This window comes from Drosophila yakuba, chromosome 2R (genome assembly GCF_016746365.2).
Source record: "Drosophila yakuba strain Tai18E2 chromosome 2R, Prin_Dyak_Tai18E2_2.1, whole genome shotgun sequence".
Classification (NCBI taxonomy): Eukaryota; Metazoa; Arthropoda; class Insecta; order Diptera; family Drosophilidae; genus Drosophila; species Drosophila yakuba.
The window spans coordinates 6,600,700-6,612,429 of NC_052528.2; the positions used below are offsets into that span (position 1 = coordinate 6,600,700).

Here is an 11,730-nt window from a genome sequence, read left to right on the forward strand (position 1 = left end):
TCAGTCGGTCAATATTTATAATGATAGCTAATCTGCAGAAAGGGCAGCTCCAGCACCAGCACCACCCCCACCCCCACCCGCGCCCCAGTCACAGCTCCATGCCCCTCGGTGCCGCCCATCCTGTCATAGGCCGAGGTCACCGTAAAGCTCTGAACTCTCGCCGGGAATGTCTGTGCTTTGTTTGCCCCTCCGGCGAGTGGAAGCGCTTTAAAATGATGGCGGAAAATAAATTGAAAGTACTTGTCCATTGTTTGATTAATGTGTCAATAATGGCAAACAGACCGCGACCCGGAATTTTTCAGATAACGAGCAGCAAAAAATTCCAGTCGAATTGAATGTCCGGCGAAGTGCTTTGCCAGATTAAAGCGTGCACACATTAAAGTTTGTTAGAAAAAGTATCCTTTTTAGAGATTGGTACGCGGGCGTATTTCGAATGAAAAAATATTTAAAAAGATTGCATTGAAATTTGTATGTTGCACCTCTAATCGTACTGTATCCAGATCACCAGGAATTGTACTTGTCAGAAGATTCCGAGTCCTTGCCTGCCCAAGATGCTCCCCACCGATAAGAACTTCACGTCCACCATCGTAAAACTCCGCTGAAACACCAGTCGCAACTTTTTCAACTGCCTTAACTGACAAGTTCAACTAATTTGCTCAACTGACGCCCAATAAATCTCCGTGCCCAAATCAACTGGGCCACGCCCCCCCTTCGCCCCCGCCCCTCAGGTCCACACCCACTGCATTGGCCTTAGCTCATTTACGCCGAAGGAGGAAGGCGGAGAAAGGCAGGGAAAGGCATGGAAAGGGACCACTACAATGGCAACATCACTGCAAGGAAACGTAATTTTATGTAATTGAAACCATTTTCGTGTTAATTAAACTCTTTTTGCTCCCAACGACGCTTCACGTCGGTCTGCTTTGCCACTTTCCTCTGTGTCCTTCCGTTTTCCTTTGCTGATGGAGGTCTTGGTCTTGGCTTAAAGCATTTTACACTTGCCATTAACGTGGCTCCGCGTCCAAAGTGACAGCCACAACGAAAACAAAGACGCGGACTTTGAATTCCAAATGGGAAGGGCGGGGTGGACTTTAAAAATTGTTTTCCCACTTAAAAAAAATTACTAATACACTTTCTAATGGAAAGGGGAAGAGACAAAAAAAGTAATTACTTCTGCCTAAAAACAATAATTGAAAAGTTACATTTCCTTAAACTAACTATTTTATAATTTGCTAGTGGCATTTTGTTAAGTTTTAGTGACCCAAGTCCACTCCGAGTACACTGACTAATAAAACAAGCAAGACAATACATGTAAGTAATGATTTTTGTCAGTGCATTGCCTACCAGCACAAGTCATCGTGCAACGGGTGTCCATCGATTGAGTGGGGTTCCTTAAGATTCCGCAGGGGCTGCTTCACAGTCATTAAATTGGATTTCTTTTTGAGCATCGTTCGCTGACTGCTTTTTGAAGGGTTTTCCAAGGGAGATGAGATAAGATATGGCCCGATATGGACGATAATTTTGAATACCAAATGCTCTGTTAAGATACTTCAGACTTCTTTACTCCGCTTGCTTTGTAGGAAGGTCACTTTGTAGCTTAATTCATAAAAGTTTGGTATACTTTCAGGGTTCGTAATGGGGCCTAAATTCATTCATAAAATTCGCAGAGTCAATCATCGCATGCCAAAAATATCCACCCAAATCAGGATCATCCTTATGCTTTTTGTTATTTTTGGTCTGCCAAATCCATGTCACCTTAAAATAGCAACAGCCCAAAACGAACAAAAATCTTTTTAATTAAATTTACTTTTATTTTTGACTTGAAAAATGTTTGGCGTACATTTGAGCGTATGCAAATAATGTCATAAATAAAATGGCTGTGCGCCATGACCTTTCTGGCGTAATACCTGATATTCGTACCCAGTGAAACAGTGCAATGGAGTGTGTTATGGGAATAGGTACGATTTAATTATGAACAAGAGTTTAATTAACTAATTTATTAGACGACTAATTACAATAAATTCAAAATATATTTCCATTTTTGCTAATGCCGCTCACAAATGGTTTACCAATCATGATTTACATAAGACGGCATTATAAAACATTTATTATTGAAATAAATGTTACTTGAAAGCGTAGCTATTGATACTCTCTTTACAATTTTTCGTATATTTTGGAATTGGTTTTAAAGGGTATTTTTGTGTCTAGTTAATTACCACGGTAGCCGTTCATTTTTTTGTTGGCACTGTTGCTCTGTGGTTTGTGTCATTCATTTAGCTTTTGTTCCACTCGGCTGTTGCCACCTCCCTCCTCCCACCTCCCACAGTTGTTCCCTGCTACCGTTGCCATTGTGCCGAGCCTCATTTATTTTACTTACACGCATGCGATAGCAATGGCGGTACCGCCAACGTCGCGTCATTTATGACACCTTGACAGAAAAATGAGCACACCCCATGGATGGCTGGAAGGGGGTGGGGTGCCAGGTACCAGGTAGCAGGGGGTGGCAGTGGGTGGCGGGGCGCCAGGTGAGGTCGGTCTACGTGGGTGTCTGGGGTGCGGTTGTTGCCAAACGCACATTCATAATTTCATTTTCCTCTGAGACGACGACGGCACTCGCTTGCCCTTGTAACAGACTACTTTGTCCTTCGGTGCCAAATTAATACATTTTTTTTAAGGTACTACGAAATAAATGGTTTTATATAAAACGCTTTTTATTAAATAAATGTTAAAAATAGGTTTTAGTTTTTTGTATGCATGTTTATCAGAAGGGTAGTTGTGCTTTAACATAAATTTTTTGCCTGTGCCTCTTCTACTTTTTTTTTGATCCCATCCTCCGTTGTGCCTCTTTGTGTCGCCTTATTATGCGTCTGAAATTGAAAAACTTTGTTTGCCGGCACGCTGGGGTTAACAAATAGGCTGCCTTGGCGTGGCCTTCTCGTGCCCCTTTACCCCATCAACCACCACCACCCCCTTCCAGTAGCAGCTCCTTGTGGCAACACCCAGAAGTGCGTCACATAATTTGATGCCTTTTATGGCTTTTAATTTGTTGCCGTCGCTTCTGTGTCACTTGGCTTTTGCCTTTTTATCTCCGCTCTTTTATATTATTATTTGAATCTGGCAGTTGTTCGTGTTTTTTCATTTAACGAATTCTTTTGGCTAATGAGTGTAAGGAAAAGCGGAAAATTCTCTGAATAGCTGCATAGAGATTGAAAACTGGCAACAAGTGTGCTGAAGTCTCATCCCCGATCGAATTGGCCTATTCTCGGAGCTGCGATACCAGGTGAAAATGAGTTTTCCCTTTAGAACATATAAAGCGTGCATCAAATGACCCATCAACCGACGTTAGGGAAATGGAAAAGAAAGTGCACTGTGGGTTAATGGGCGTGTTCGTGTCGCGTGGTCTCGTAGCTTTGATTGCCTTCGCTAGTAAGGAAAATTGATTTTACTTGTTTATTGCAAAATATTGTTATACCCGTTACTCGTAGAGTAAAAGGGTATACTAGATTCGTTGAAAAGTATGTAACAGGCAGAAGAAAGGGTTTCCGACCATATAAAGTATATATATTCTTGATCAGGACCAATAGCCGAGTCGATATGACCATGTCCGTCTGTCCGTCTGTCCGTCTGTCCGTCTGTCTGTCCGTCCGTATGAACGCTGTGATCTCAGGAACTACCAAAGCTACGAAGTTGAGATTAAGCATACAGACTCCAGAGACATAGACGCAGCGCAAGTTTGTCGATTCATGTTGCCACGCCCACTCTAACGCCCACAAACCGCCCAAAACTGCCACGCCCACACTTTTGAAAAATGTTTTGATATTTTTTCATTTTTGTATTGGTCTTGTAAATTTCTATCGATTTGCCAAAAAACTTTTTGCCACGCCCACTCTAACGCCCACAAACCGCCCAAAGCTGCTACTCCCACACTTTTGAAAAATGTTTTGATATGTTTTCATTTTTTTATTAGTCTTGTAAAATTCTATCGATTTGCCAAAAAACTTTCTGCCACGCCCACTATAACGCCTACAAACCGCCAAAAACTGTGTTTAAGACTCTCCTTCTCCCTTCCACTAGCTGAGTAACGGGTATCAGATAGTCGGGGAACTCGACTATAGCGTTCTCTCTTGTTTTTTATTCAGCTCCCTGCGACATCATCTTTCCAGTGGTCGGAACTGAGTACGACTTTTTGTTGACAAACTGCATAAGTTTCACTTTGAGTAAACGAGAAAAGGAGGAAATTAATTACTTTTGTGGGTGCTGATCGGTGCAGTGCGCTTTACAGTGTACATTAAAAGGCCCTTAAATAAATTAAAAGCAAAGCCAAATAGTTTTGAATAAAATGGTAAAAGGGTCTTCCAAATACCCTACATAAAAGACTCCACAAAATACGCTTCAGTGCCCATTTTCTTTGAAACAGTCTGCTAACAAGTTTCCCAATATTTGCATATTCCTATGCCTCTGTGCAAATATCACAACATATCACAACATACTGATGCGACGCCTTACTTTTATCCATCCATCAGCCGTGGAACACATTTATAAATTATGCAGTTTGCACTAAAAAGTAACAACACAAGCCAAGCTCAGCCTTTTGTTGCTCCCTGTGAGTGCCTTTTGTTTATACTTTTAATAAACAACTCAGAGACAGCAGTGAGAGACGTAGACTCCCCAACTTATGTGCACTTTATGCATTATGGAAGCCTTCCTGTTGCACCTGCTGACACTCTGAGAAATGAATGGGAGATATTTACCTTTTCAGATAAATGTGTGCATATAAATGTAAATATAATAATATAATTTAAAAAATTAACCTAAGTCTTTAAAGCACAAGTAACCAAATAAATCTACTACTATCACATATAGCAAGACATTTTCTTTTTCCTAGTCGTTTTTCGTCCACGTTTTTCTCTCGCTGCATTTTTGCAGTAGCCGTAGCTGTACTATTTGGCATTTGCTTTTTGTTAAATTGCTTCTTTGTGTTCACGTGCAAATTTCGACGGTTTTTACCATTCGTTCTATACGTTTTTTATTTTGTTACCTACCCCACCTGTTTTTGCATTTCACCAGTGGAGTTTTTGTTGGGCAACCTTTTGTGCCATGTGCGGCTGCTTTATTCAGTGCATTTTGTTTGCATATCAAAATGCGTGAAATGTGTGCGATGGGTATTCCGCAGAGTTGGTATATGTGGGGAATAGTTTTGGATGGAATATATACGGCGGCTTTGTCCCGATCTGGGCCAACTTATTAGCGACGTTTTGCCCGGCATTTACCATGCATAAAAATGTAAGCTCTGCTCCTGGCAGAGCAGCAAAATTTATGTGCGTATAAATATAAATGCGAGTGAGGGAAAAATAACGAAATTTTTACTGCTGCTTTTCTTTGGGTGCAACTTCATCCTCAAATATTCGAAGAATTTTTGGGCTTATCTGAAACCGCAAATTAACTTGCCCAGCTAGAGCAACCGCAAACATAAAACTATGTGGGATACTTCAAATCTCTTAGGCACAGGAACAAATTAAACAGCTAAATATGAAGAGATCATCTTTGAATAGGAGTATATTTACATTGTTTTTTCGCTTTTTCCTTATCTTATTTAAAAGCTAAGAGTGGCAATCTCAGGATTATATTTCGACAGAACTTGAATTAACTTTGATAAGTTCTTAAACCATAATTTTTTATCGTTCCCCTTAAGCCTTTGTAATTCCTCAAGCTAAGAACGCTTTCATGTTCACGGCTGGCTCTCGGTCACTTAAGAACATCTCGACCCTGATCGTTGTCCTGACAACGCTGGTCCCCGAAAAGGACCCACCAGCAAAGCGAGACTGGCAACTTTTGTGGTGACATTTTCCAGAGCCCAAAAACACTGCGATTTCCCATCACCCGAAATGGCAATGGTTATGCTAATGCCAAAGTGGGATATCCAGCAGGACCACCGCCAGGTCCAGGTCCAGGACCAGATCCAAATGCTGGAGCAGCCGCAGCCAGTCAACTTTTACTTCAACTTTATGCCATTTGGCCACCATCGGACTGTAAGTGGGATCTGTCAGCATGTGTGAGGGTCCTAAACTCAATGGCACCCTGGGCTCCACCCCCTCGTCTCCAGCTCCCAGTGTGTCTGTCCACTGGCAGAAATTTTGCAGTCTCCTAACCAATACTGATTCACGTGTTTTCAGCGAGCAGTATACTTCCAATGTCTCTTTATTCGTAATTCGAAATCACTGGATCCCAGACCGAAGATTTCCAATAAAAAGTAAGGTTCTTTTTTGACTTATGTACACTTATAATCCCTTTTTATTTAAATGGAAAAAATTCCTTCATTTGCTACAAATGTGGGAGCTGATTTTTCGGCGTGTCCATTTAAGGGGATTATGCAGCATAAGGTGGAGCCAAGGACAAGAGCAGCAGGCGAAGGGACAGAGAATGACAGGACTGGGAAAGTCAGCGGGAAAGGACTGCGGCATGGGGCAGTGGCAGGGGCAGGGGCAGGGGCAGGATCAAGCGGTCAGCCGGTAGTTGCTGTTAAATTCAGGTGTGTTCCGCCCCTCCCCTCGCATTTCTGCACCAGCTGCATGAGCTCATGTGGCTGTCTGTGTGTGTGTGTGTGTGCGTCACCGTGTGTTTGTCCAAGCTAATACCTTTTTATGACCGTCATATGTTAATGCGGCTTCATTAACATTTTAATGTCGACGGTCCCAATAAAATAACACCGAAAGACAAAAAAAGAAAAAGAGAAAGCACAGAAGCAGAAGCAAAAGCCCAGCGCAACCCCAGAAACGCAGCTTAATTAAAAAATTTAATTTAACAAAAGCAAATAAAGACCCACAAAGGAAATGGAGAGAAAGACAAACAGTCAAGTATCATAATTTGATTTAAACGCGGGGTCAGCGACTGCCCTATGCCTCTGATATGTAAGTGGAAAATTATATGTGATAATTGTGCAGAAATAAGGAATCCACAAAATACGAACCTAAACTAATTAGTAACAAGGCTAGAATTTTCAGGAAGCTATAGTATAACTAAAATCTAGAATTTCCAGGAAGCTATAGTAAAACTAAAATCTCATGGTAAATATTATGTTTGCATACTTTGAACTGTTCGAAAAAGTAACAAAATGTTCTTATGCCAACCCGAAGGAAGTGGAAAAAATGTGTCTGAGGTGCGTAATGAAGGTAAAACAGAATCATGGACAGAACCCATGCTTCTCACTCAGAACCCACCAGTGCGTAAGGAGTTTGACGAGAAAGTAATTTTAAACATCGTTTAATTTTCATTTTGTGTGTTTTTTCTTCTTACCCCCTTTTTGTTATCCCATACCCTTAACCGAAGTGTTTTTCATAAACCTTTTTGCTGGACGCTGTCCAGTGGACATTGAGTAAAAAATTCCCGCACTTTCTTAACAAAGTTAATTTTTATGCTCTCTGATTTTACGCAGTGTTTTGCCTTCTAGCTTTGGATTCTTTACTTTCGCGGAGTTGGCTGCAATCAAACAACAAAAACTGTTTAAGAAGTATCAGGGGTTTTGTTTTTTAGGGAAATTGTATTTTTTCTTAAGGCCGTCCAAGTGTCAAAGGCTAGGTCAAGTGACTCTTTTGATTAACGAGGCGGAAAGATAAATGAAATGTGTGGGTCACGAGAGATCTTCTGTACTAATTGATTGCCATATGTACTACATGACGTATGTGTGATATTTGCCTAATTAGTTGATTGTGCAGGGCAGCACTTTAAAGCATTTATAATATGATTTATCCAGTTTAGCAAATTGTTCTTGAAATGCCCTTATATTTCTTTAATAATGCAGGTGCTTATTTCGCTGTTTACTTCCTCATTTTAAATCCTTGGCAAATCCCATCGCCAAAGTTTGCCACTAACCAAAATTGACTTCCAATCGGAAGGAGCTCAACCATTTCAGTGCGAATTTTTGGGTCGCAGAAGGAAAGAAGGAAAATCTGGAGGGATGGTGGAAAACACGGGCCCTGCTCTTGCACCGATCAAGTCAGGTGGGCCTTGCCTCAATCTCAGCTGCAGCTTGGACAGGAGCAAGCTGCGCTGAGATGTGGGCAAGAGAGAAGGACGGGCAGTGTGTGTGTGAAGGAGTCAGCGACCGTGTGCCAAGCAAATGCAATTTGCATATGCATGAAGCTCTGTGGCCGACATTTTTGCAAGTGTAAAGTGTAAGAGGTGCAAATGACAGTGACCGAGGGCGGAAAGGTTAGTGGGAAAGGGAAGGACATCGGCAATGATTGTCCAAAAACAGCAAGGAAAGAGCGCAGGCCGAAGAATAAGAAGTGGCAATGTCCTTGATTGCGAAAATTCCAGATCTAGGAATTTCTTTCAAAGGTCTGGTTCCATTATTAGTACAAGACTATATTCGTTATTAAAACAAACATTTTAAATATTTTAAAATAAAACTTATTATATCTCACACCTCATATTAATGCAAATTTTGATCTATGGAACCCTCTGTAAATTTAATTTTACGAAGTACGTATTTCAAATTGCCATCTACATAATGTACTCACCAATTAGTAAGAAATATTTATGTTGGCAAATTTTTTCGTGAGTGCATCATTCTTATTTCAGCTCCTGCCTATTTTGTGTTTGTGCTGACTAACTGTGCCACGCCCCCAACCGTTTTTAATTAGTCATTCGCCCGAAATCTATATGCAAAACCAGCACCTGTTCCTACTTCTGCTGCCATTTCCCTTCGCTTCCACAGTCCGTGCCATTTGTATACGCAATCGGTGTACTCCCATTTGTGTTATTGTTTTTAATTTGAGAATTCTCAAGAAGTTGTAAATTCATTACTTATTCACTTGACGGGAAAAGAATCAGGGGAACATCTAGAGCTTGGGAGCCAGAGAGCCACAGAGCCAGCGAGGCAAAAGAAAAGCTCAGCGCAAAAATAAATTAAAAATGTAAATTAAATTAGTAACTTCAGTGCGTCTGTCAAGTGCTTGGCTGATTTATTTGGCAGGCTAGCCAAATGGCCAGTACCTGCCCCCGCCCCCGCCCACCGACGCTTCATCCGAAATAATTAAGGAATTTGAAGACTTTCCTTGGTTCCTCCCTCGCTTAACTTGACCTTCAGCAAAGTTGACCATGGCCAAGTGTGGAAAATCTCCTAGCCCGAAGTCTAAAAAGTATTCGCATACACCAACACTCTCACACACACACACACACACACATGCCGGACGAACTTTATTGCATAAATTTTTAAATGCCAGCGAGTCCTGGCGGGTGAGATATAAATGTCACAGAAAATATTGCAAGACTTTGCCATTCGTTCGCTGCCATTTCCCACGCTTTTCCAGCCCCACACACATTCACACACGCACGCACATATATCTTAACCCCCACAGTCCCTGTATCCGGCATTTTCCCACTGCGAGTTGCTCTGCGGCTGCAATCAGCCAGTCAAATTTGGCTGCTCTGGCGTCTGGCGTCAAGATAAATGCACAAGTTCATTCTCAGTTTTAATCAAATACCCTGCAAATGTAGTAGTTTATTTTTAAGAGGGGCTAACAAATTTGTGTCCACCCGGAAAACATGATCATGACCAGTTTATTCTTCTTGGAAAAAGAACTGTTGGATAACCAATTATATGACCGAATTTAACCGTGTTAATAAAGATAATATTTTTCAATTAAAGGTTATCCTTGTTGGATCATTATATATACCAGAGGTAACTTTAAAATTCTATAATTTTAAGTTAATTAAATAGCACCCAAATTACCGCTTTGCTCTACATAAATAATAAGTCATTTTAAGAGTTCTTGGGTGTTTCCCACCGAATATACTACTTTATTCCTTACCTCAATGTGCGAGACTTGACTTGATTAATTCTTTACCGATTTCACGAACAAAAGAATGAACAGCATCAACAAATTAAGTTAAACTGCTAGGTAGTGCATCTGCATTCTCCGCTCCCTAATTTCCATTTTCATTTGCTTGTTTTTTCAGCAGGGGGCGGTATTTTTGCGTTGTTCCCGCTTCTCATGGAAAGCGGGAAAATGTTGTTGATGTTTGCTGCATACCACGAAGCACGGCTTGGCTTGGCAAGCGCATTGCATATTTGCTTTAAACTTTTGTGTCAGCAAGGAAAGTGAGACGAGCGGGAAAGTCGCAGGAGATGCAGATGAGTAGGAAAAACCTTCTGAGATAGACACACACAGTCACACTTGCAATCGCAGTTCTACTCAGACATCAGAAAGTTGTGACATTCACGGAAACAAACAAACTCCCACACACCTTTCGCGATTGTTGCTGTTGGCAAAGTTCTGTATTTTTTCAGTGGTTTTTCCTGGCATTTATGCACTTGCTTCTATCTTAAAAGTCTTTATTTCAGTGGGAAACAAGTGAAAATACTTACACGTATTTATTAAAATCATGAGAAAGCATCCGTAATCAGCCAAACATTCTGCTCTTTAATTAACATAAAATATATTACCATCCCACTTCAAAGTGTGTTGACTAATAATTTTCGTATATTTTATTGTTGATTAAAAGGGACTTAATCATATGTCATGATACTATATTCAGTTTAAATAGTTTAAAAGAATATTTACCGGCTCAAATTATACATAGCTTAATAAATAAATGAACTCCACCTTTCCTGCTTATTTATGTGCGCGTCTACGGGTGGATTTATTCGTCGCCAAATTCTGTGGAAATCTGAAAATGGGTCTGCCTGTGCAAATAAGCGCAGACCCTTTCAAATATTTGCAGTGCGTATACGTAATTTTTAATTGATTTGGCCACAGTTGGCAAACAGGGAGCAGTAACAACATGGGTCACGTTAAATAATACCCATTGTTGGTGGCTGGCCAATGAATATTGAGATGAGGTGAGCAATATAGACACGAGGGAGTGCTGTGCGCATAATAAGCCCAAAATGTTGTGTTTTAATTGCATATATTAAGGTCCATTTGCCATGGTGTATTTTGTTTATTGAGTACACAGTCGCATAGAACGAGAAGGGTGATGGTTGTGAACGAGATAGCGGCATGCTGTGCTGCTATTGTTCTTTAATAGCCCATTGTCGCATCTATGTCGCATTTCACCAACATTTAAATTATTCATATAGTTTTAAAGATAATTTCACCAATTAGTTGCCAGGAAATCAGGTTCGCTATCGGTTAGTTACTAATAAATTGTAATGTATTTAGATGATTTTAAACATCGCGTTACTGCTACAATTATCCCCTCTTAACATAAATAAATTTAAAGCGTTTATTATTAGAATTAAAATTCACCTAAGGGTTCCCCCTTCTCTGAATGAAATTCAAATTTAATTACTCTCAATTAGCAATCACGACCAATTAATTTGTACCAACTTTGCTAAGTGAATTCCGGAACATTTAAAGAAATATGCACCAAAATTAGCTTGAACAATGTGGACTAAGCAAAGCGCATAAGAGTAATTTTTGCTTCAGGAAATGTTATCGCTTAATACGCATTTTTAAAAATCATTTATATTTTAATGTCTCAAAAAATTCATATGCAAGCTTGTACGAATTGTTAGAAAGTCTGGCTCTATTAATTTTCATTTGGGTATCCAGGACATTTATTCTTAAGAAACTAAAGTCTTTGTGAGCTGTGACCATGTGTTGTCTGCCCTTTTTGAGATTAATTCATTTAAATCAACATTTCAGTTTTAAGCCGAGCAAAACAATCAGCTTTATGTCCTTCAAGCCTGAACCCATGTTATTTGCGTGGCTTCGTGTGTTTCTCCAA

General features: G+C 40.3%; 1 long non-coding RNA gene across 1 annotated transcript; it reads right to left on the minus strand.

Moving 5' to 3' along the window:
* Positions 1 to 827: 827 nt before the first annotated feature.
* Positions 828 to 1,556, minus strand: LOC26535179. Its single transcript, XR_005560649.1, has 2 exons — positions 1,200 to 1,556; positions 828 to 1,132 (listed from the first exon to the last, which is right to left on the minus strand). It is a non-coding gene; the product is annotated as an uncharacterized LOC26535179 (long non-coding RNA).
* Between the last annotated feature and the right edge of the window lie 10,174 nt (positions 1,557 to 11,730).